Source organism: Spea bombifrons, chromosome 2 (assembly GCF_027358695.1).
Source record: "Spea bombifrons isolate aSpeBom1 chromosome 2, aSpeBom1.2.pri, whole genome shotgun sequence".
Taxonomy (NCBI): Eukaryota; Metazoa; Chordata; class Amphibia; order Anura; family Pelobatidae; genus Spea; species Spea bombifrons.
Genome location: NC_071088.1, coordinates 54,215,276 through 54,242,620, shown reverse-complemented (window position 1 = coordinate 54,242,620; position 27,345 = coordinate 54,215,276). Strand labels below are relative to the sequence as shown.

Here is a 27,345-nt window from a genome sequence, read left to right as displayed (position 1 = left end):
AGGCAAGCCCAAAAAGCCCTTAGTCAAGGACATTGCCAGAAACCGTGGTATAGATCAGCCTGAGGTGCATTACTTTTATGTAATGTAATTTTCAATAGCATGTCCGTGTAAAGGGCAGTAGGTAACAGCCTACTGATCGCATAAACTGCCTTGTAAATCTCATCCACCTCCAAGGTGGGCATACACTCAAGCCACCTACGAGCCCCCCTTGTAAAGCAGGCAAGTATTGTGGCCTCCTCACTAGAGTAGACCATCGCTTTTGAGCACACTCAACTTGAGGGAGAGCGAATCAGCTGATCCAGAGGATTCTCCTAATCCTCAGGAGTAAAATAGCATAGTTGAGCCAAAATATAGCTACAGACTTGAAAATAAACAAAGAGGGGCATCGACAACTCTGGTTTCACAGCTCTTATCCCCTCATATGAGAGATTGTCTGTGCCGCATGGTCCAAAAATGGATCCATTGTGAGTGTGCCACTATCTGCCCAAAGAGTATAAGGGCGTCCAGGTCTAGCCTCCTGAAAGGCTGGGTTACCCACCCATGGCAGAAATGGGGTATGTTGCCAGTGAAGGCGGAGACACAGCCTAGTCACCTTCCAGGCCTTAATTGTGGTAAATAGGAGAGGATTAGCTTTAACAGAGTCAGGGAGCTGAGAGACAGAGGTGTGCAAAGCCGCCGCGAGAGAAAATTCCCGACAGACGGCCTGTTCTAGATACGGATCCGTATGCGGACCGTCATGTCTGATCCAATCTACCGCGTATCCCATCAATGCCGCCAAATTATAATCCCTTGGAGAAGGCATATTGAGACCCATGAAGGACCTGGGCTGCTGTAGCCGGGATATGCTCAGTCTATCTTTTTTTCCCTCGCCAGATGAACTTGGCAAACACTCTATCAAATTCCTTTGTGTCAGAAGGGGGCAACCAAATTGGGAGCATCTGCAAACGATAAAGCAATCTATTAAAGCTGATCATCGTTTTTATCAACGCAGCTCGACCCTTCCCAGCTGCTTAATTCATTCCTAATTTTTTGAATAATATTCTAAATTCTTAATCCCTACTGCTTCTGATTCTAGGGTATACCATGGCTCTAATGCTAGGTCTAACTTGTCATTTGTATATATGAACTACCATATTGTCTTGATAGCTCTGGTTTATTAAAGGCTCATTTTAATCCTCCCTTAGAAATTTTCTTAGACAAAGTATTAGCACTGATTCTAGTCTTCTTTCCAAACAAATGCAGAAAAACTGGTCTGCACCATCTCTCACCAAGGTCTTGGGACAGATAACGGGAGCATACTAAAATATATATTCCCGTTGGGTATATGAGTTGTTCTCCATTCTTGACTGTCTTTTTCTCGCGTGGTCCAAAGTGTTTATTAACCGTCTAACATTATTACAAGAAGATCTAGCTGGAACAAACCTCACTTGGTTTGAGTGGATAAGATATGGAATTACACTTTTAACCTTTCCACTAAAATAGATGTAGGTCTGCAACAACTAATCAATAAAATCTATAATCGATCATGAAAATTATCGATTAGTTGAATCGATTTTTATCGATTATAAAATGAGGATTTTTCTGAGCAAATGCTCTGAAGAATACCCCTCGTTTTATAATACTTTTCATTAAGTGTGACTCACAGCAGTCACTACTTACAGTCCCACCTTGCGGTCACTGACGATTGGCCCCACCCATTTCCTATAGCGTCCACACGGCTCAGACACTCATCTAAGTGTGAGTATAACATTAGTATTTGGGCTGCTGAAAGTTAGGGGAGGTGGGGGTTAATTTGGGGCAGTTATGGTTAATGTGTTTAGGGTTAATTTATGGGCAGTTATGGTTGATGGGGTCTTCAGGGTTAATTTATGGGCAATTATGGTTGGGGACAGATTGGGAAATAAAAACAAATGCATTTTTATCAAAGTTTTTTTTATTCTGCCGTTTGTTTTTAACATTTAATAAATTTACATTTATTTTTTTCATCCGATTAATCTAAAAAAATAATCGGTCAACTAATCGATTAGGAAAATTATCGTTAGTTACAGCCGTAAATAGATGCATAAGTCTTCATATCGACATGGAGAAGTGAGATTGGTCTATGATTTCTGATTTCCTTGGGATTTTTATCAGGTTTTAAGATTGGAATAATACTGACATTTAATAGCTCACTAGGAATAGATGTCACCAAGACAATTTCGTTAAACATATTAAAAAGTTGAGGGGAGACAATCTGTTTGAATAATATTTTATGAAATGCGTTTCCATCCAGGGGTTTTATCCGTCTCTAATCTGTCTATTGCCCATTCTATCTAGTTCCTCTCAAAAGAAGAGTTTAGAATGTCTCTTTGCCTGTCGGTTATTTCAGGAATAATAGTATTATCCAAATCGTTAACTATGTTTTGAGTCTGTAGAGGAGTCAGGAAGATTATATAACTCAGAATAGAATACATTGAAGGCTTGACCGATATCCTCCGGGATGGTATATATATTTTTACCCTCTAGAACAGGGGTGTCCAAGTTTTTTATGCAGTGCGCCACTTCATCAGAAATGTATGTGTGTGTGGGGGGGTCACACTCATTTTTCATGGCATTTTAGCTTTATGATATATATTAATACAGGATTAATTTGGCGATAATGAAAAAAGCAAAGTTTTTTGATCAACTTTTATAGCACACAAACATACACATCAGGACAGGCTCTGCCACACCGACACCCAAACACACACACACACACACCAGGACAGGCTCTGCCACACCAACACCCAAACACACACACACACACACACACACCAAGATAGGCTCTGCTGCACCAACACCCAAACACACACACACGAGGGCAGGCTCTGCCACGCTGAAGCATAAAAAAATGTATTTTCTACACTGCTTTGTCATTAACTGCGACTTTTGTATTTTTGCCCCCTTGTGTATTGATACACCCCACCCTTTTCGTATTGGCTAATCTGATGCCCCAGCCACCCTTTTGTCTATTGATGCCCCCACTGCCATGTGTATTGCCCCCACTGCCATGTGTATTAACCCCAGCCACCCCCCCTATTGATTTTGTAATGCCACAACCTAGCCACCCCCCTTTTTGTCTTATGTAATTTTTTTTGTCCCAAGGGAATTCCCCTCCCCCTTGAATATGGGTCCACTTTCCTATAACCCCCAACAATTTTTTTTTCACTGCTGTCTTCCGTCGTGACTATCTTCAGGAGGAATTCTTCTGTGAGCCCGCCCCCTTGAATGTCATGCCGTTCTTTTGTATTCTGTATAGACCCAGAGATTGGGTCTCCTTTTCCCAGGTGTGTGCGACGAGTGCATAGAAGAAAATAAACTCATCAATCATAGACAGTCAATGATTAAGTCCGGTTTGGAAGAAAGATGTGAGATATTGTTCTCATTTTTTATGACGTCCTTGTGAATCAATAAAGTTGGATAATTGGGTGGGAATCTGTTTAGGGCTGCACCAGGACTGCTCAATCTGCTAATTTAACTTAAGAAGCCCTTACCGCTTGGTTGTCTTATTTGCGTGACGGAGCCTGATGTTACCGTCCATGAGGTGGATAAGAATTGATGTCTTGTTATGGTATGATATTTTGTATGGAAAAAGAGAGATCCATAAAATTACTGTTGGCTCCTGAGTCTATGATAGCTATGGTCGTCACAGAATGCTCATTCCACTGCAGCAGAAAAAAGGGGCAGATAGGTGTGGAGCAATATAGGAAGAAGACCCACCAGCTGTGTAGAGAACAATTTACCTTAGGCGGTCTTTCCAGGCAGTTACGGACCAAATGACTTGCCTTGCCAGATGTAAAGTGAGTCTTCTGGTACTCTCCTCTGCAGAGAGGGGACTCCTAAAAAGACCGATCTGCGTTCTTTTGTATTCTGTATAGACCCAGAGATTGGGTCCCCTGGACTGTACACAATATTCTAGGTAAGACCTGACCAGAGTATTCAGTAGGGCTGCAACTAACAATTATTTTCATAATCGATTAGTTGGCCGATTTATTTTTTCGATTAATCGGATAAAAAATTTAAATTTTTAATTTATTTAAAATAAATTAATAAAGTAAAGTAGGATGTTTAAAGCAAATGGCAGAATAAAAAAAAACTTTGATTAAAAATGCATTTCTTGTTTTTATTTCCCAACCTGCCCCCCAGTTATGCACATTTGAGCCCAGGCTTGCCACACTGCCCTCCCAGACATGCCACACTGCCCTCCCCCCCATATGCCTTATATATCCCAGTATGCCTTATACCCCCTGATATGTCACTCCGTCCTCCCCAGGTATGCCATATACCCCCCCTGATATGCCATAGTGCACTCATAGATTTGCAGATTTACACAATACTTTTATAAATAAATACAGAGCAATGTGACCTGTTTAATGGGTTCTTAAAGGTATAGGACTGAAATAGCATATGATTAACTCAAGAATTCATAGCACATAGTATTACAATTTTGTTGTGGGAAAACAGCTGCTCTCCTGCTATGTACAGTGAAGAAAAAAATGATTTGATCCCCTGCTGATCTTGTACGTTTGCCAACTGACAAAGACATAAGTCTAAAATTTTAATGGTAGGGTTATTTGAACATTAACCCATTCAATCCCAGGGGTTTTTGGTACCTCAAAGCCCGGAGCAATTTTTCCTGTGAATAGTGTACCCATGTAAACTATATATTGTTTTTTCAAGGAGAGATGGAGCTTTCTTTTGATACCATAGTTGGATGATTAGCTGAAAATTTAGAATGAGAAATTTAGTAAAAACTAGCGAAAATTAGAAAAAAAATATATATTTTTTTTTAATTTTCCCTCTGAATCCTCACAAATTTAGGTAAAGTGATGGAAAATCCCCTCCAAGTTTATCAATTCAGGTGTCCTGATTTCAGAAATACCTGATTTATATAGATTTTCCATACTTTCCCAGCACCAGGGAGCATACTATAAGGTGTACATTTTGTGTATAATTGTTATGCCTATGGCTTAACGGGTTTGGGGGTTGTGAATGGGGGCAGGAGGGTTATCAGTGGTAGATGTTATGCTAGGACAATGGGATGTAAGGTTTTTTTTATTTTTTTTCATTTTTTTTATATTTTTTACACACAAATGGTTAGAGGTCCTCACAATGACACCACTGCTCACAATATTTTTTTTTAAATTATTTATATCATTATTTTATTGATTTTTTTTTTTTTTTTTTAATATTATTTTTTAAATGACTAACCGTTTTTTTTTTTTTTTCAGCTTTTCTATTTCAGGACGGGAGGGGGGGTTTCTCACTCCCCTCCCCGCGATCCCCCTGCACTGATCACACTGTGATCTCTATGCAGGTCCTCACAGACGTGCATAGAGATCGCAGGGTCTGTGCCTCATCCTGCAGGGGATATCCTGTCCTCCGATGAACTTCCGGGTTACGTCAGCTGTGACGCAACCCGGAAGGGAATGCCCGATCGCGTGATCGGGCAGTTTGAAACGTAAAAGCTTTCCGGCTTTCATGCCGGGAGCTGTTAAAGCAGATCGGACAGCAGAAAGCCGGCAATCGGACAGCCTGGTCTCCCGTGCAGCGGCAGGGATGTACCGGTACGTCCATAGGGGTTTTTTACCAAGTGTTTTTTGGACGTCCCGGTACGTCCATAGGGGATTGAAGGGGTTAAGAGACAGAATAACAACAAACAAAACATGCTATCCGGAATTGTATGTACTACACGTATTCTATTCTAGTTGCTTTGGAATAATCTCAGCTAAGATACAGGAGCTGGGCACATACTTTTACTTGTAAAACGTTCATAAGAAGAGGGCTTTCTTCAGATTATGTAATTTCCTATAAGAAAAAAGAAATAATAATAAAATATGATGAAAAATTTAAAAAAATACAGCTTTTCTCACTTTTATTTGAAAAATCATTGACTCATCCAAAAAAGCTAATGAAAAAAACGGCTAAATAGATTCTACTATTTGTCCCGAGTTTAGAAATACCCAGTTTTTTTTTTTATTTTTTTTTTTGCTTTTTTCTGGAAGTTATTGGGCAATAATTACAATTAGCGTTTTTGCTATTTCAAAACCAATTTGTTTCGAAATTTGGTAATTATTCTGCCCCATGTGCTATTCCGGGTATCTAAAAAAATGGCCAATGCAATTTACCCCATCAAACCATATATTTTTGAAAACTAGACGCCTAAAGGTATTTCAAATGCTGGTATTTTAATCCTTTCGCTGTACTAATTCTACCACCACCCTTTGACAAACTTTGTGGTAGTACCGTATTTGCTCTATTATAAGACAAGGTTTTTTTTCAGAGCAAATGCTCTGAAAAATACCCCTCGTCTTATAATCAAGGTCGTCTTCTAGTTAGACCTCAAAAAAATGTCTGCTGTACCGGTGCTTTGGTCCCGAGCAGCGTCTCTTGTCTTCTATTAGCAGCAGGAAGCTAGCAGAGTGTCACGTAATTCTGCCTCCCCCCTCCTTCCTCTGGGGGGCGGGGCCAGAGAAGTTGCTCTTACAGCCGGGCCCCTGCAGAAGTCTGCGAGTGGGAGATCTGCAGTTCAGGTAAGGGGGTGGGGGGTTTGAGTGTGTGTGTATGTGTGATTAATGGAATGAATGAGTACTTAAATGTTTGTGACTGAGTGTGTGTGTGATAGCATGGATGTGTAAGGGGGGGTGGCAGCATGGCATAGGGAGGCTGTACTGAAACTCCTATCATCCCCAGGTTCCAGCATGTACTGGCTGCCTTGGCTTGATAGGAGTTTGATTGCTGTTAGCAGATATATATATATATATATATATATATATATATATATATATATATATATATATATATATATATATATATATATATACCTCCAGAAATGCCTTTTAACCCCCTATATGCCACTCTGGCATATAGGGGGTTAAAAGGCATATCATGGGGCAGAGTGGCAAATAAAGGGGGATTAAGGCATTTCTGTGGGCAGAGTAGCAACCTTGGGGGCAGGTTGGCAAATAAAAAGAAATAAAAAAATATATATTTTTCTCAATCATAGCTTTTATTAAATATGAAAAAATTGTTTACATGAATTAATATTTACCAGTAAAACTTTTTTTCCTATAGGGTAGTCTTATATTCAGGCTTTTTGTTTTTTTCCTAAATTAATATTTAGATTTTGGGGGGTCGTCTTATAATCAGGGTCGTCTTATAATCAAGCAAATACGGTACCCCTGGTCTTATAATCGGGTCGTCTTATAATCAGCCCTCAAATAGAGGTCTGACTATGAGACTAAGATCCAGATCCCCCGCAGCGCTGCAGGGGACCTGGATCCTCCTGTCTTATGCTCCTCATTTAACAACCTCCCCCCCCAAACTTACCGGGGCCTCTGACTCCCTGGTGTGTAGCCGGGGCAATGGGTAAATGTCTATCTCCTGTTTCGGCTGTCAGAACAGGAGAGCTCCCCGCACCGCTGCGGGTAATTCTCTCTGACAGACGGAGGGTGTACGCGTGATGGACGCAGACTACCCCAGCTGCCCACGGCACGGAAGTAGCCTACGCGAATCAAGTAGACCTCTACCCGCTGCCCTGCCTACACACCAGGGAGTCAGAAGCACCGGTAAGTTTGATGCCACTCTGCCTCCAGATATGACTTTTAACCCCCTTAATGCCACTCTGTCTCCAGAAATGCTTTTTTAGTCCTCTATACACCACTCTGCCTTCTGAAATGCCTTATACCTCCCTATATGCCACTCTGCCCCATAATATGCCTTTTAACCCTCTAAACCCTTTTAAAAGGCATATCATGGGGCACAGTGGCATATAAGGCATTTTTGGGGCAGATGTGCATAACTGGGGGGTTATACAGTTATATAGGCTGAAAAAAGACATGTGTCCATCAAGTTCAGCCTTTCCTATAACTGTCATTTTGATTTATACAGAGGCAAAATTATATTTTTATCCCGCAAATTTTTATACACAACAATACCTTACTGGCCTTAGCAACTGCTGACTGAAATTTCACATTGTTGCCTAGTTTGTTGTCTACAACAATTCACAAATCCTTCTCATTTGTCGTTACCCCTAATTCACTACCGTTTAGGGTGTAGGTTGCTTGTGCATTTCCTACCCCGAAGTGCATAACTTTACATTTATCTACATTGAATTTCATCTGCCATTTGTGTGCCCAGTCCCCCAGTCTATCTAGATCACTCTGCAGCACTGTAATATCCTGCTCGCGTATTACTTTACCTAATTTAGTGTCATCTGCAAACACAGAAACATGACTTTCAACGCCTATTGCCAGGTCATTTATAAATATGTTGAATAAAATTGGTCCCAGAACAGAACCCTGAGGGACACCACTTACCACTTTTGACCAGCTTGAAAATGTACCATTTATAACAACTCTCTGTTCTCTATTTCTAAGCCAATGTTCTATCCAAGAACAAGAATTTGCATCTAGACCAATTTCCTTCAGTTTGAATACTAACCTATTGTGTGGAACCGTGTCAAACACCTTGGCAAAATCCAAGTAGATTACATCCACTGCAACACCCTGATCTACACTTCTACTTACTTTAGTACTAATTAAATTAGTTTGACAGGACCTATGTTTCATAAAAGCATGCTGATTTTTGCTAATAATACTGTTCTTCCCAATGAATTCTTGAATATTAGCCCTAAAAAGCCCTTCAAATACGTTCACAACCACAGAAGTTAAGCTCATAGGTCTATAATTTCCGGGCACAAAGTTTGAACCCTTTTTGAATATAGGAACCACATCTGCCTCCCTCCAATCCTCTGGTACAATTCCTGAAAGAAAAGAATCCTGAAAGATTAGAAACAGAGGTTCACTTATTTCCTGACTCAGCTCCTTAAGTACTCGTGGGTGAATAGCGTCAGGCCCCGGAGCTTTGTTAACATTAACTTTCTTTAGTTGCTGCAGCACCTTGTCCTGAGCCATCCAATCACAGTCTGATTGCAGTTTTTTTCAGTAGTCCTATGTATATCTATTGCCATAGGTTCCTCCTTAATATATACTGAGGAAAAATAGTTATTTAACGCTTTTTCCTGGTCCTCCTTAACAAACACTCTTTGGCTATCACTCTCTCATTTTCTAGTTTAGCCCATCTAATCACCTTTTTGCATGCTTTATTGGCTTCCTTATATCTTATATAGGATGCCTCTGATTCGTCTGATTTAAATGCTGTAAAAGCCATTTTCTTATTTTAAATTTTCTGCTTAACGTTCCCACTAAGCCACATCGGTTTCAATTTGTTTCTTTTATATTTGTTTCCTAGTGGTACATACTGAGAAGTGCACCCTGCTAATATTTGTTTGAAAATAATTGAAAAAATTATCTTTTTTTTTATCTTATTGAAATTGGCCTTCTTAAAATTATGTTTTAGTACTCCCCATGGGCAATTTCTTTTTTGAGTTTATTTCAAAAGAGACCATATTGTGATCACTATTACCCAAGTGCTCCCCCACTTGAATGTTAGACAACAGTTGTGACATGAAGGTGTCATTTAACAGGTTCAAAAACCTGAATACCCTTGCAGAACTACTAGTCCCTCTATCCCAATTTATGTCTGGGTAATTAAAATCGCCAATAATTAACGTGTTACCCAGATGTGCAGCTTTCTCAATTTACTCTAACAGCTGCTCTTCCTCATCATTATTAACATTAGGTGGTTTATAACATATCCCAACCAGTATCAAAGGGCTTGTGGGGGCTCGTTTTTGCTGTTGTTGGTCTGCCTGGGCTTCCAGGCAGACCACCAGCAGCAGAGCCCCATACATAATGGGAATTAACCCTTTCAATGCAGCGATCGTGGCATTGAAGAGGTTAACGCTGCACTGACGCTCTCATGGAGCAATCAGGCAACAGGGGGGTGTTGTGTCAATCAACACACCACCCCCTTCCCTGAAGCTGCCTGTGGCCGCTGAAAACGCGATTGCAGGTTTTTCTGCAATTGCGGTTTCAGCCTACAGAATCACTCCGTGGGCGTGATCGTAGGCTTGGGGGCGGACTTAGAGTGGCTGTGCTGGTCTGCCCAGACTCCTGGGCAGACAGCAGCTGCAGCGCCCCCACGATCACCACGATTGTGGGGATGACGTACCTGGTACGTCCCGGTCTACCGGTGACCTATGACCAGGAAGTACCAGGTACGTCCCGGTCCTGAAGGGGTTAATCCCCCAGTTTCGCACTTTGAAATGCAGTGAGTATGCCATGTATTTCAGCAGTGCGGAATCTCCATGATGGGGTCTCCCTGCAGGTTTTCCTGCTGCTGGCCATACTTTGTAGTGAGGTTAGCAGAAGAGGGTTGCATGGCCCTGCCTCACATGTACTGTGGTAGGAAACTACCCTATTGAGGTTGTCATGACATCACAAAAGTAGTGCAAAAATGAAAAATATACCCCCTCACAAAAAACAAATCACGTGTATAGCCCCGTGTCCCACTCTCAAAAAATAAACTGTTCAAAATTCTTGTTCTAATTTTTGCCCCATAGCAGTTCCATGTATCAAAGGAAACAAATCTAAAGCAGCCTTATAAAGTATATTTTGAACGGATTTTTTGAATTTTCATATCTGTCTAACCGTTCCTTCTATGTCAGCTTCTCTGATAAGACATCATCAACCCTTCCACTTTCGGTTGGCGTCCCCCAAGGTTCAGTCCTTGGCCCTCTGCGGCTCTCTCTTTTTACTTCATCTCTTGGAAAACTAATCAACTAATTTGGCCTCCAGTATCATCTATATGCAGATGATACCAAAATCTATCTGTCTTCTCCTGATCTCTCTCCATCTCTCATGTCCCGTATTAGCAAATGCTTGTCTGATATTTCTTCATGGATGTCACAACGCTACCTGAAGCTTAATCTCTGTAAAACTGAACTCATTATCTTCCCTCCTTCCATCTCCACTCTACTACCTGACTTCTCTGTCACCATTAACAACACGACTATCTGTCCTACTAACCAGGCACGATGCTTTGGGGTCATCCTTGATTCAAACCTCTCCTTCATCCCTCACATTCGGTCCCTCGCCAAATCTTGCCGCTTGCACCTTAAAAACATCTCACACATCTGCTCATTCCTCACCCAAGAATCCACAAAAACTCTGGTTCATTCAATTATCATTTCATGTCTTGACTACTGCAGCACTCTTCTGGTTGGCATTCCACTGTCTCGACTCTCTCCTCCTAAATGCTGCAGCTAGGCTTATCTTCCTTGTACGCCACTCCTCTTCTGCATCCCCACTCTTATGAAATCATCCACTGGCTCTAGGGCTGCAACTAACGATTATTTTCATAATCCATTAGTTGGCCGATTAATTTGCGTGTAGTGGCAGTACGTATGGGTTGTTCCTTCCCCTCAGGACAAGCTTCTGAAAGACCTAGTAAGAGTTAAAAAAACCTACCCCCCTTACCAATAAAAGACGACAAACTAGAAGGGTCCTCAGTTTTTTCTTGTCCCTCGTAGGGTTAACAGCTTCAAGTTTTTCTTCTGAACGGTGCGGCACACGGGTTGTTGCTGGGGGGGTGAGTGTTCGGCTGCAGTTAACTTCCCGGGTGGAAGTGCCGTGCGGCACGCTTGTAACAGGTTTACAGAGGCAGCGTTCACTCTGTCCTTATTGTTTCGGAGGAGGAGCATGTGCAGTTATGACGGATCATCTTTATGGTGCCAATTCTGTTGATTTGGCAGCCTATTTAAAGCTGTACAAACCTGACTAACCACAAGAGTGTGTGTCAGTTCAGGTTCCCGTGTCACCTAGCACCCACACGGTTGTCTTACATCGGATTTGTCTTGGGGTCTTATCTACTACACACTTCATCTCCAGGAAAAGACAAACCTGCTCCTCCTGCTAAAAAAAAAAAAAAAAAAACTGCTTCTAAAGCTAGACACACCTAGCCTGTGCAGAGTGTAATACGCCGCTCCCGGACGGCTACAGAAAAAAGACTTGCCAACAGTGTGATACGGACATCATGACAAAAGAAAAGCAGTCATTCTTATGCTGGTTTCAAGATAATTTATCCCAGACTTTTCAAGCATTTAAAGATGCAGCTAAATCTCCTGCACCTGAGTCGCCTGCAAGAAAGCGTAAAAGGCATTTTTCATCAGCATCATCTGACCGTTCTTCGGGAGAATGCTCTCGCTCATCTTCTGAGGCTAATTCTTATGATTCAGAGGACGAATTCAGCTTTACATCTCAAGAAGTAGGCAGGTTTATTAAAGAAGTCAACGGCGTCCTTCAGTTTCAACCAAGAGCAACTAGGAAAGGTTTCCCTGTTCTTCCGAAAGTGGTGGAATTGATGCAGAGGGAGTGGAATAACCCCAGCAAATGAGCGTTTATCTCTAAGCATTTTAAACAATTATTCAAGTTTCAAAAAAAATTAAATGGGAAGAGCTTCCTAAAGTTGATGTGCAAGTGGCGCAGTTATCTAAAAAAAAACAAAAAAACACGCTTCCTATAGGTGAGATAGCGGGACTCAGGGACGCTACGGATAAGAGAGCCGAAACAGCCGGTAGGAGAATGTTTCAGGCGGCCGTGTTTCAGGGTAAAGCAGCGTCAGCAGGAGCAGCTGTTACCAAGGCACAGGCCCTTTGGCTACAGAAAATGGAAGATTACTTTCTGGAATATGCCGATAAAGAAATTGTAAATCTTTTCAAAAATGTAAGATTGTCGAATGAATATTTCGGCAACACCATGGGTCTGTCATCAGTGGCCAGACGGGCGATATGGTTGAGATCTTGGAATGCGGATACAGCCTCTAAAGCAGCCTTATGTGACCTTCCGTTTGAACAAGGGAGACTCTTCACCCTTTCAAGGTTCACCTTTAGAGGATCTGATTAAACAAATGTCGGAAACCAAGAGGGCACTTCCACAAGATATCAAACCTAGATGGCCCAGACAATATCCTTACAATAAGCAGATATATGCCAGGTCTTCGGATAAATCCTATTCCTTTCGTAGACAAAACAAAGATGTCCGATTCCGTTCTAAGAATACCAGGCAGGATAAGCAAAGAAAACTCTGACATAGTGGGAGGTCGCCTGCAACACTTTCAGGAAGCATGGTTTCAGTCTACAGAAAATGCATGATAGTGTCTGTAGGCTACAAGATCAGGTTTTTCAAAATTCATCATGACCACTTCCTGTGTTCTTCATACATCACAAAAAGAAAAAAGTTTTATCGACAGAAGTGTTCAAATTGTTAAAAAAAAAAAAAGGGGGGTCATCGAGCAAGTTCCCATGGAACATCAATGGAAGAGTTGATTCCAGATATTTTCTTGTTCCCAAACCAAACGGCAAATTCCGTCCGGTTCTCGATTTAAAGGCCATCAACCGTTGTACTGCTTATCAACGTTTCAGAATGGAAACCATTCTATCCGTTACCCACATCATCGGAGAAGGAGATTTCATGGTCACTCTAGACCTAAAAGATGCATATCTACACATCCCTATTGCAGGAAGTTCCAGGAAATATCTGAGATTTGCTATAAGAACAAAGAACCGCCTGAAGCGTTTTCAGTTCACAACTCTCCCTTTCGGGTTGGCTACCACTCCGCGAGTCTTCTCGAAGCTTCTTTGTCCCCTGGCGGCGCAGCTAAAGCTTCTCGGGTTGGCCATCATCCCGTACCTCGACGACTGGCTTCTCAAGGCATCCTCTCCAAGTCTACTCAACTACCACTTGAAAACTACTATAGCGTTTTTGGAACAACACGGACGGCTCGTAAACATAGAAAAATCAAATCTTACTCCATCCGGGGAATGCTCACTGACAGCCGCGGAAGGTCTGCGCGATGGACGCAGACAACCCCTGCTGCTAACCGCACCTCCTTCCGGCTGCAGCGGAAGTTGCCTACGCAAATCGCGTAGACGTCTACCTGCTGCCCGGACAACACACCAGGGAATCAAGTACCGGTAAGTTTGGGGGGGTGTTAAATGGGGGGGCATAAGGCATTTCTGCCTCCAGAAATGCCTTAAAACCCTCTATACGCCACTCTGCCTCCTGAAATGCCTTATACCTCCCTATATGCCAGAGTGGCATATAGGGGTATAAGGCATTTCTGGAGGCAGAGTGGCACATAGGGGGGTCAAAAGGCATATCATGGGGCACAGTGGCATATAAGGTGTATAAGGCATTTCTGGGGCAGATGTGCATAACTGAAGGGGCAGGTTGGAAAATAAAAGGAAATATTTTTCTCAATCATAGCTTTTATTTTAAAAAAATAGTTTACATTGTTTACATGAATTAACATTTACTAGTAAAACTTTTTTCCTACAGGGTCGTCTTATATTCAGGCTTTTTCTTTTTTTCCTTAATTAACATTCAGATTTTGGGGGAGTCGTCTTATAAATACAGTATTTACAACGTATTGCAACAGTTCTTGCTTCAGACCTCCTGTTTATTAATTTTCATGGGAAATCTTCGGGGCAGGCGGTTTCCAAGTCTACTATGGCTAGGTGGCTCACTGATACTATTTGCCTACTCAATCTATGTCAGTTTCCTGGGCGGGTAAGGCTTTGGCTTCCCCAGAAGAAATTTGCAAAGCGGCAACCTGGTCTTCATTGAATACTTTTATTAAGCATTATAGGCTAGACCTTTCTGCGGCTTCAGAAGCTGCTTTTGGCCGTGATGTGCTTCAAGCAGTAAATGCCTCTATCCCACCCATCTGAGGGATCTTTTTATATCCCATATGTACTGCCACTATACTAGTATAGTGGCAGTACGTAGTTCCCTCCCTATTTAAATATGGGTCAGTGGTATTGCTTGTTATTACTGAGAACCCTTCTAGTTTGCTGGCTTTTATTGGTGGGGGGGTAGTTTTTTAATTGGTCTTTCAGAAGCTTGTCCTGAGGGGAAGGAACAACCCATACGTACTGCCACTTAAGGTAAGACAAATTTTTTTTTTTGGAAGGATTGGTTTGCCGGAGTAGGAAAAAGTTTATTTGCAGGGTCCCCAGGGGGACTCTAGGCTTACCTACCTTCGGCAGTCCTTGGGCGGGCTAGCCGCTCTTCAGGATGCCGGGACTCTATTACATTCTGCCATTGGTGCGGCAGGTTTCTTCTCCTTTGACATGCTTCCGGTTCCTTCCCAGGCGGCCAGGGAGTGCCTGAGGTCAGTGTCCTCATCAGCAGGAAGCAGAGCAGGTCAGAGAGAGTTTTTTTTTTTGGGCGGTTTCTGGACCTTTTCCCACAGTTTGGTAAGTTTTTTTTGTTCTATTTATTTGCACTGCTTTTAGTTTGCAGTTTGCTTCTGATGAAGAGTCCTGGTATCCTGTGATTATTTTCTGCTCTGGTGTTTTTTCTGCCTCTTAGCCCAAGTAGGTTATGAGTCTATGGGAGTTTTTTTCTGCTTCAGTTTGTTTCATTTTTTTTAATCATCTCCTGTCCTTTATTATTAGGATGTCGCTAGATAAGTCAGGCCTCCCTGAAGAATCATCAGCCTCTATGAAGGCTACATCTAAGACAAAGCATTTCGTCAGTAGAAATTGCAAGGCTGCTATGTCTGATGCCTCTAGGAAGTTTTGCTCATCCTGCTTTAAAGCCAGAGAAGAGTCTATTTCAGAATTTAAAGATGAAAACCGAGCTCTGGTCTAGGTTTCAGCAGATCCGTTCATCTGTTTTGGATTCCTTACCCCAGCCTAAATCTGCTGGCCTCGACCCTATGCCTGAATTTCGATCTTCTGGAGGAGCCTGAATCTCCAGAGGAAGGGGAGCTTTCTGAAGAGTCCTTTTTCTTTCCAGCAGAAGAGGTTAACAAGCTGGTCTGGAGTAAGGGTCGCTCTAGACCTGGAAGAAGAGCAGTCAAAGTGTAAACCAGACCGTTTTTTTCAAGGGTCTTTTAAGAAGCCTAAGGCCTTTCCAGTTCATGAGAGCTTAAGATCCATGATTACCAGACTCCGGAAAGGAAGCTTTCTATATCCAAAAGGGTCGCCAGACTTTTTCCTTTTCCAGAAGGTTTTTCTGAGCTCTGCCTAGCACCCAAAATAGATGCTCCAGTGGCCAAAGCCACTAGAAGATCTGCTATTCCTTTGGAGGATTCCTATCATTTTTCAGATTCCATGGAAAGAAAGGCAGAAGGGGCTGCTAAGAGATCATTTGAAGTCTCTGGGGCAATGTTTAAACCAGGTATTTCAGCAGCTTCTGTGGCCAGAGCTATGCGCTTATGGCTCCAACAGATTGAAGATGATATCCTGGGAGGTGCAGGAGAAGACAATATTCTCCGTGGCATTTCTGACGTCAAGAGTGCTGCTGATTTTTTTATGCGACTCGGCTATGGAGTCAGTTTGCATGGCTGCTAGAGCCTCTGCCTTGTCTGTTGTGGTAGGGGGCAGGCCGAAGAGTTTCCTTCATTCATGGGCTCTCTATTGTTCAGACGCTTGGACCCTGGAAATTTTTTCCAGAGGGTACAGTCTGGACCTTGTCATCACGCTCCCAGAACGGTTCATGATTGCAACCCTTCCTGCGGATCCCTTCAGGAAAATGGTGCTTCTGGATCTTGTTCAAGATTTTGGTAAGAAACAGGTGCTTATTCCAGTACCGGGCATTGTGGCTTTCATAAGGAAAGAAGGGATCAAGATAGTCCCTTTTTTAGATGACTGGCTTCTGGCGGCAGGCTCTCCAGATCTCCTTTCTCAGCAGATCCACAGGACTGTCGGCATTCTTCAAGATTTGGGATCGATCATCAATTTTCGGAAATTCCATCTGCTTCCTACCAGAACACTTCCCTTTCTGTCAAAAGATCTTCCTGTCGACAGACAAGATTCAAAACATCATCAACCTTACCCACTTAATTCTGTCCCATCGTATGTCCAGTCTGAGGTCTCTCATGCGCCTTCTGGGAATGAGGGTGTTCACAAGGCCTGCCCTGGCTTGGGCCTTTCTTCATATCTGTCATCTGCAGGGTTTAATCCTGATCGGGATCGATCCGTACCGGCGCTCTCAAGGAGGGTCTCTGTTTCAGTCAGCGTTGGGTCTGAGCTGGACCGAGCAAACTTGGACTATCATTACCACAGACGCCAGTTTATCCGGTTGGGGAGCCACGATGGTCAAGGAATTCTGTAAAGTTTTTTGGTCCGCCCAGGAGCGTCACCTTCATATCAACATGCTGGAACTCCTTGCTGTTTGGAAGGCAATCCGTTCTTGGCAGTCGAGTCTGCGGGGGAAGGCAGTCAAGCCGGACCTGCTTCATCAAGGGCCTGTTCTCCACTCGAATCTCCCCTACTTCAGTTTGTCAGCATGGCTCCTGAGAAGATTGACCTCTCCTAAGAGGTTGCTGAGACCCTAATGAAGCATCGGAAGCTGGTTACCAATCTCCGGTATGATAAGATCCGCAAGTCCTTCTCCTCTTGGTGTTCAGACAAACAGCTCCAGGGGGCTGTTGTCTCTATCAGTGACATTCTGGAGTTCCTCCTAGTGGGTTTCCTTAAGGGTCTGTCTCCAGCCACTCTGAAGGTCCATGTGGTGGCGCTTAGCTCCCTATCATCTGAACGGTTAGCCTCATATCCTTGGATTTCTCGCTTCATAAAAAGCCATTTCGAGACTGCCTCTGGTGCCCTCCTGGGACTTGAATTTGGTCCTCTCTAGCCTCACTTCTCCTCCTTTCGAGCCTCTCGAAGATGTTCCTATCAGAATTTTCACCTGGAAGTTGGCCATGTTGATTGCTTTAACATCAGCTAGAAGAACAGCCGAGATGCAGTCTCTATTCATTTTAAAGCCTTATCTTCAACTGTTTGAGGATAGGGTAGTTTTGCATACACCTCCGGAATTCCTTCCTAAAGTCATGTCACCTTTCCATTATCAAAAGGATATTGTCCTTCCGGTCTTCTGTCCTCACCCCAGGAATTACAAAGAACGCCGGCTCCATTGCCTGGATGTTCGCAGATGTCTGGACGTTTACCTACAGAAGCCTGCTCCGTGGAGAAGGTCTTCCAGTTTATTTGTCTCTTTTTCTGGAGCTAGGAAAGGTTTTGCCGTTTCGAGGTCCTCTATAGCTAGATGGGTTATCTCCACTATTTCTCTAGTTTACGAAGCTTCTGGTAATGAACCTTCCTCTGTTCTCAAGGCTCATTCCACCCGGGCGGTCGCGACATCTTGGCCTGAGGCCACTAGAGTACCTATTGAGCAGGTTTGCAAAGCTGTAGTATGGAAGTCTGTTCATACCTTCGTCAGGCATTACTGCTTACAGCCTGCCGGACTAGAAGATGCCAAGTTTGGTAGATGAGTCTTGGAGTCAGTTGTTTGTTGCCCTCCCTAAATGTCTTTTTTATATTGTTACTTCCCGGTAGCAATTTTTTTGCCCTCCCTTGGTGTCTTGGTCTTTTTTATTCACTGCGGGTAAAGAGGGAGGTTCTGGGGATTTTATTTATTTCCTGCCCTATTCGGATAGGCGGAGCTATCTCCCGTGCTAACGGGAAGTAACAAGGAAAAGCAATTCTCAGGTAAGAATCCAAAGTTGCGATTAATCGGATAAAAAATAAATGTAAATTTTTCATTCATTTAAAATAATTTAGTAAACAGGATGTTAAAAACAAACAGCAGAATAAAAAAACTTTGAGAAAAGTGCATTTCTTGTTTTTATTTCCCAACCTGCCCCCCCCAGTTATGCACATTTGAGCCCAGGCTTGCCACTCTGTCCCCCAGATATGCCTTTTATCCCCCATATGCCAGTGCCCTCTGATATGCCTTATACCCCCAGATATGCCACTCTGCCCCCGAATATGCCTTATACCCCTTATATGCCACTGTGCCTCCCAGATATGCCCCCCTGATATGCCTTATAACTCCCTATATGCCACTTTGTCCCCCTGATATGCCTTATATCCCCAAATATGTCCCCCAGACTTACCCCCCGTGATCCAGACTCCTTGGTGTCTAGTAGGGGCAGCCGGTGAACGTCTGCGCGATGCGCGTAGACAACGTCTGCTGGTGGCCGGTCCTTTTGCTGGAGCTTCTATGACTGAGCACCGGAAGGTCATGTGACGCAGGTGCCCCATAATAGAACCCCCAACGGAAGTGCCGGCAGTCGCACAGACGCCCACAGGCTGCCATAGAGGAAGATCCAGGTCCCCTCCACCGATGCGGGGAATACTCCTCTCTAACAGCCAGCAAACTTTGCGCAATGCGCGCAGACAACCTCTGCTGTGCAGGCCGATGCTTCTGCCGGGGCTTCTATGGTGGAGCACCAGAAGGTCACGTCACGCTGGTGCTCCATCATAGAAGTTCCAGCAGAAGTGGAGGACAGTAGCTGAGGATGTCTGCGCACATCACACAGACGCCCGTCGGCTGTCAGAGAGGAGGCTCCGGGTCCCCTGCAGCGCTGCGGAGGATCTGGATCTTAGTGTTATTATAAGATATATCTTATAGTGTTTATATTTTTCTGGATCGAAACCGAAAATTCAGGATTCACTTGGCCAAAACCAAACCAAAAATGACCCCCTCTCCTTAAAAAAAAAAACCAAAAAAAAAAACACACTTTTAATAAAAGTAAGTAACACACCAAAATTGGACAAAAAAAAATGGTATATACCTGGGCATGATAGGAGTGTGATTGCTGTTAACATTTTTATATATATGTATATAGCATTTTTTTTTTTGTCCAGTATTGGTGTGTTAGTTTTAATAAAAATGGTTAACACACCAAAAAAAAGAAATAACTATATATATATATATATATATATATATATATATATATATAAACAACAATCACACTCCTATCATGCCAGGCAACCAGCATCTGCTAGACCCTGGGCACAATAGGAGTGTGATTACAGGCTCCCTATGCCACCCCCCCACACACACACTCATATACTCATTCATTTACAGATACTCATTAATTCCCTTAATCACATATACTTGCTTATACCCCCTCCCCCACCCCCTTACCTGAACTGCAGATCTCTCACTTGCAGACTACTGCAGGGGCCCTGCTGCTTCCTCTGAACAACTTCTCTGGCCACGCCCCCAGAGGAAGAAGGAACGGAGCATAGTCATGTGATGTGCATTCACGTGAATCCGCTGGGTTCCTGCTTTTCATGGCCAAGATGCTGCTTGCACACTGTGCGACCAACGTGCAGGTAAGCAGTCCAGCCCCTGCTGATAATTATTTTCAGCCGATATATTTCGGCCACCGATATATCGGTGCTTCCTCATCTTATAATCAATAAAATCGATTCAACTAATTGATAATGAAATTCATTGGCAACAATTTTCATTATCGATTATTGATTAGTTGTTACAGCCCTAACTGGCTCCATATTACCTTTAGAATTATATTTAAAATCTAGGTACTAACATATAAGGCCCTCCATAACAGGCCCTCATAAGCAAATACTCTCCTACTCGATCCTGACGCTCTTCCCATGGGCTAAAGCTCTCCTCACTTATCACCTCTTCCTTTTCCCGTCTACAAGATTTCAAGAAAAATCTCAAAACCCACTTCTTCAGAAAAGCATACCATCTTAGCTGCTAGAACTTCCTTGTCACTGATATGCATTATGATAAAAATAATAAAAATGCAACCTATTCTTTTACCCCTTGGCTGCTAAGCCATTTCCCACCTGGGTTCTAAGCTGGTTTTTGGCATTTTGGTGCATCTCATGTTTAAACACGTTTAAAAGTATGTTTCTTGGGAATAAACTATACAAACCATATATTGTTTTTTTTCCAAATATTCCAAAGATTCTATATATACCATATTTATATGTGTATGTCTCATTAGGTTTGCAAAATAAAGCCAAACATGGGAAAAAAGTATATTTTTTCACTTCCGACTCAATAAAAACTAGTTTGTAATTTTATTTTTCTAAACTCTAATCAAAACCTATGTTGCTAAATATTTGTAGTAGGTAACCGGTCTAGAATAAACAGAAATTGAGAACAGTACACTGTTTTTCTAATATTTTGTTGCTAAAAGTTCAATTTACTAGACTATCACAAAAGACATCTTTAAATTTAATGCATGACTGCTGTCAATTAAACAGCTGTAGCTGCCTGGGATGTTAAAATATGCCAACAAAACTATATATTTTTAGAAACTATACCCCCAGCTGCAGCAAATGAGGTCTTATTTGTATTTGCACAACAAATAAGTGAATATCACACTTATAATTTTTTTTTTAAATTAAAAGCGACAAGTTCATTTGCGCACTCCAGTCTTGTGCTACTAATACATGCAGCCCCTCATTTCATGCGCCAAGGGGTGTAGTTTCTGCAAATGTATACTTTATGTACCATAATTTAACTTCCTAGCTGTCTAGAGTCTAATTGCAGGCATCACCCCTAAATGTTTTAAGACAATTTTTTAACAAGATTTTCAAATCTGCCATATCTGAAGTTAAAGTGGTCTAGACATCTGGGAAGTTAAATTAGGGTTAGATAAAGTACATAGTTCAAGAAACTACACCCCTTTGAGCTTCAAATGAGGGGCTATATGTATTTCTAGGACAAAGGTTGAGTGCACAAATAATGATGGAATATGTCGCTTTGGCTAGAAAATGTTTTTTCTAACCATAGGGACGTGTTCATTTGTGTCTTGCGCGCTCCAGGTTTCTACTATAAACGCATGCAGCTCCTCATTTGATGGGCCAAGTGGTGTAGTTTTTGCAAATGTGTATTTTTTGTGTTTAAAAATTTAACTTCCTACGTGAGCAGTAATGCCACGTCAAGGCTTCAACCCTAAATACTGACCATTCACATGCCTTTCGTATCTCCATTCACTCGCAGAAGCACACACCATACTATCCATACATTCACTCACAGAATATACACCATTCTTTCCCTTTACAATCCCTAAGAAATTATGGTAAAGGGAGAAAAAAAAACAGTTTTACAGCAAAAATATGTTTTGCAGCAAAAATGCAAGGAGCTCCAGGGATGAGATGGTTACTCACGTACCACACAGGCTAAATGGCTGATTTTAATAATATTTGCAGTTCATCAGGATTTCAAAAATTGCCTCCCTCTACCATTGGCCAAATTTAACTCCATGATCAAAGGGATCATTGGATTAAAATTTAGTAATGACCATTTTTAAAAAGGGAATGTGACTTTTCATAGCTATATAATCACTGTGGTAACATTGGCTACCACAGTGATTATTTAGCTAGTATACTTGTTAAAGTTAAACTAGTTCATGTTTAGATAATTTAATTTGATGGTCTCTAGGCAACAGTGGCGACTCTAGGAACAAAATATAGATAGGGGGGGCAAATAAGATACAACAGTCAAAACTGGGGGGGGCACTAATATTTTCCACCATTAAATCATGCCACTGGTACAAAACCCTAATAATTCAAATGATGGCAGGAGATGATTCATCAGTAAAGCTCCCCTCCCCTTCCCTGATATGTCTTTTGTGAAGTTTGTCGCCCTTGGAGCAACTGCAATTTTCACCATTGAATATTCACCTACTTTAAATACATCACTAATGAAGACCAATGAACAGACCCTGAGTCTTTGTGTGTGTTACTAATCTAATACTAAGTACTATGTAGGAGAAAAGTATAGTTAAAATGATACCATTTATTGGCTAACTGAGAGTTTGATTGCGAGCTTTCGAGACCAAGTTGTTAGGTCCCTTCCTCAGGCATTAATGAAGCTAACACAGACTTATCTAAATACAAAAGCACAATTCACACATTAACAAAGACATAAGATAAACACAGAGGTATTGGGGAATTTGTTCAGCAGTAAATTAGTTGGACTAGTAGAGATCCAATGGACAGATATGGTTCAATCAAAGCATCGTTGGTCAGTTCACTCCCTGGTTAGAAGGGCCATAAAACCATTAGACATATGCCAGATCCATGAAGGTGTCAAATGTTCCCAGGAATAAGTTGTTTGTAGTGAATTCGAATTGTGGGAGGATTAATGGTTGGTGATGTTATAATGGGAGATGAATTCTCTGTCTCTGTTGAGGCCAGTAATTAGGGTATTAAAACGGTATATTAGTTTGATCTCCCATATCTTTCTCTCCCTCTGGGTGCGGAACGATCCCATCAGTACTGACAGCTTCACATCCCGAATGCTGTGTCCAGGCTGACAGAAGTGTTCTCCAACAGCTGTTTCTACTTTTTTTCTGTTTGATGGTATGTCTGTGGGAATTAAACAGTTTGTGTAATGCTTGGCCTGTTTCCCCCACGTACATCGCTGTTGGGCATCTAGCACACATGATGAGGTACACCACGTTAGATGATTTGCACGTAAAGCAGCCATTGGTTTTGTGGTGTAAGTGTGAGCCGGGTATCTGTATTTCATCTGTGGGAAGGATGTGTGCACAGGTCTCATATCTCTTTTGTTGGCAGGGAGAGGTACCATTTGCTGTTCGCCTGTGAAGGGTGCTCCTCACCATACATTCAGACTTCACTCTACCGCAAATCAACAGATAGACCAACCTATCTGAAACACAACAGCTTCCATCCCAGACATACCAAAAACTCAATCATCTACAGTCAAGCTATTCGATATAACCGCATCTGTTCGGATCCTATGGACAGAGATAAACACCTCCAGAATCTCAGGGAGGAATTCATAAACCATGGGTACAGTACAAAAATCACAGACTCCCAAATACAGAAAGCCATCAATATCCCCAGAGAAAACCTCCTGAGATACCAGCAGCCACAAAAAAGAGATCGAGTACCATTAGTGGTCACCTATAATCCACAAATGGAAGCCCTGCGCAAGATCTCAAAGGAACCACAAGAAATCTTGCACACTGATGAAAGACTTCGAACGATATTCCCACATCCCCCACTGCTTTCATTCAAACAACCTCCCAATCTCAAACAATGTATAGTGAGGAGCACCCTTCACAGGCGAACAGCAAATGGTACCTCTCCCTGCCAACAAAAGAGATGTGAGACCTGTGCACACATCCTTCCCACAGATGAAATACAGATACCCGGCTCACACTTACACCACAAAACCAATGGCTGCTTTACGTGCAAATCATCTAACGTGGTGTACCTCATCATGTGTGCTAGATGCCCAACAGCGATGTACGTGGGGGAAACAGGCCAAGCATTACACAAACGGTTTAATTACCACAGACATACCATCAAACAGAAAAAAGTAGATACACCTGTTGGAGAACACTTCTGTCAGCCTGGACACAGCATTCGGGATGTGAAGCTGTCAGTACTGATGGGATCGTTCCGCACCCAGAGGGAGAGAAAGATATAGGAGATCAAACTAATATACCGTTTTAATACCCTAATTACTGGCCTCAACAGAGACAGAGAATTCATCTCCCATTATAACATCACCAACCATTAATCCTCCCACAATTCGAATTCACTACAAACAACTTATTCCTGGGAACATTTGACACCTTCATGGATCTGGCATATGTCTAATGGTTTTATGGCCCTTCTAACCAGGGAGTGAACTGACCAACGATGCTTTGATTGAACCATATCTGTCCATTGGATCTCTACTAGTCCAACTAATTTACTGCTGAACAAATTCCCCAATACCTCTGTGTTTATCTAATGTCTTTGTTAATGTGTGAATTGTGCTTTTGTATTTAGATAAGTCTGTGTTAGCTTCATTAATGCCTGAGGAAGGGACCTAACAGCTTGGTCTCGAAAGCTCGCAATCAAACTCTGTTAGCCAATAAATGGTATCATTTTAACTATACTTTTCTCCTGTTTTCTCAACGGCTAACACGGTACAAAACCTTTTTATCATAAGTACTATGTACAAATTTTACACAGCCAGCCACTTCCTACTTCAAAATGAAAATGAGATATCTAGTAAGAGCCATATCCAATGAAGGGGGGTATTATGTACCCACTGGGACAGCGTTGCCTTCTTAGCAGTAACTGAGAGCATAAGAAGCAAAGCTTGCTTTTTTGCCATGGTGTAACCTAGGTGCCTCCTGCGGAAAGCAGACAAATAAGGCCCAAAGACGTGTAAGATTAAATGTAAGTTTCAAATTTTGAGTAGCATATTGATGTATCTGACACCAAAAGCGTTGTATCAGAGGGTAAGCGCATAGTAAAAAACACGCAGAGGCACAATAGCGCTTAGGGCAGGCATCTGGGAAGCTCAATTCAGTTTAACTAAGACATTTTTTTAAAAACTACACACAAGTAACCAAAATCTTTCACCAGGCCTGTTATATGCGTATCAAGCGTTGCAATGTTTAAAACATGTTTATGAGTTGTATTTTATATTTCAAAGCTACCGAAATACCGGTATTAATGGACGTCCAGACCTAGCTTTGCATCTACCACATTAATTAGCCTCAGTGACGCTAAAGTCAGTTGAATAAAAATAGAAATGTGACATTTTAGACACCTTTGACCTGTGCTCATTGAAAGTGCCACTCCAGCCAAAAAAAAATACTATGCCTTTTATGGAGCCTGCTGCATTACTCTACACAGGTTTGTTTTGAGAATGAAAAGCAGACCTGGAAATATTGGGACACCAGCCCCATATATGTTAGCACATGCCATTACCCTTACACATACCTTTTTTGAAGTCACACTAATTGCCATTCAAATAGCTATGAATAATTATTTTTAAAATATATATTAAATAGTTTCTTAATGATAACAGAATACCACATTGATATTAAAATCCTTAGGAAACAAGTGTTAAAATACTGAGGAACAGACAGAATCTTAACTCAATGGCATCCATGTGTACTGGATAAAGATGAGATCAGTGCGAGGCAGATAGTATGAGGTGGGATTGGGAGTAATCAGTCCACTAAAAACAACAATCAACATGGGAAGCCTGAAACAACAATTTAGTATGACTAATCCTTGAAATAAATATTATAGAGTAAATAACACAATACCTTAACTTTTCCACTAAATGATTTCTGGGCCTAGAAAGTTTTGTCCTCTGAAGTGGTTTTGTCTCTGGATAAGTAAAAATGAAATAGTTCCTACTGTAAGTTAAGTGCCAGGAAACATGCGCAAATGCACATCAGGACAGGCTCTGCCACACCGACACCCAAAAACACACACCCGGACAGGCTGTGCCACACTGACACATACACACACACACAACCGGACAGGCTCTGTCACACCAACACCCAAACACACACACCAGGACAGGCTCTACCACACAGACACCTACAACAGAATGGATTTTCCACACTGCTTTTTCATTGATCCCCACTTCTGTGTTTTTGCCCCTTTAGTATTGATTAATGTGGTGCCCCCACACCCTTGTATAAAGGCCAAAGGCCTCCAGCCAGTGCTATATGTATTTATGCCCCCGGCCTGCCCCTCCCTTTAGTATTGATTTATGTGATAGCCCCAGTTGCCCACTTGTGTATTGATGTCCCTGCCAGCCACCCTTTAGTATTGATTATGTGATGCCACCAGCCAGCCCCTACTTGTTTATTGATGCCCACACTGTCACACCCCCTTGTATTTGTGCCATCCAGCCCCACATTGTTTATTTATGCCCCAATTATGTTTTGATTTATGTGATGCCCCTCCCAACCCCCCATTATGTTTTAATTCTCCCACACACTTGTATGTTGCCTCCATTGTGTAGTTGTTCCCCCACACAATTGTGTTTATGCCCCTCGCTAGCCAGGAACCCCTTTAGTATTCCTTTATATATGATGCCCCACCCAGCCCTCTCTTGTTTACTGTTACCCCCACTGCCTTGCGCCTTTATGCCCCCCAGCCAGCCCCCTTTAGTATGTTATTTAGATTTAATATATGTCCACTCCACATTGATTAGAGTCCCACAGAGCAACAATTTTATTAATACCGTATAACTCACTGCACACGAGGAGCTCCAAAGACCGCGTGAGCCCGCCCCCGCAAGCGTCACGTCTCGTCTTCAAAGGGGCGGGATGAAGAGCCTCAGCGTAGCAGCTGTCAGAGGCATCACCGCGCCCACACGGCATCACGATCCACCGGTCCCCAGATCAGCCGGTCCACCGGGAAATCTCCCAGCTTCCCGGTAGGCAGTCGGCAGTTAGAAATTCGGCGGGGGGGCAACAGGGGGGGCAAGAAATAACCTAGTGGGGGCAATTGCCCCCCCTTGCCCCCCTGTATCGATGCCACTGCTAGGCAATTTTTATCTTTATTTATCTACCTTTAGAGACTCCCAAAGCATTTTTTTTTTTACTTTTTTTTTTATTTTTTACATAATATTTTTTATTCTTTTTTACTTATACCATTGGAAAGGTGAGGCGATTACCTTTCCAATGGTATATGTTGGGAGTCTGTAGCAGCATGACCCCATACCTCTTTAACTGACAATTGTCAGTTATTCATAAAGTTGCGCGGTGACGTCATCGCAGCCTGTACATGTACGGGCATTGTCGTTATCACGTTGCACGGCAAGGGGTTAAAAGTGAAGTCGTAAAAAAGGTAAACAATACCTGCTTTCA

General features: G+C 42.3%; 1 protein-coding gene across 4 annotated transcripts in view; it reads left to right on the top strand.

Moving 5' to 3' along the window:
• TBC1D22B (TBC1 domain family member 22B) overlaps positions 1-27,345 on the top strand; it is a 157,116-nt gene that overhangs the window by 14,180 nt on the left and 115,591 nt on the right. The gene's annotated exons all lie outside the window — the stretch shown is intronic.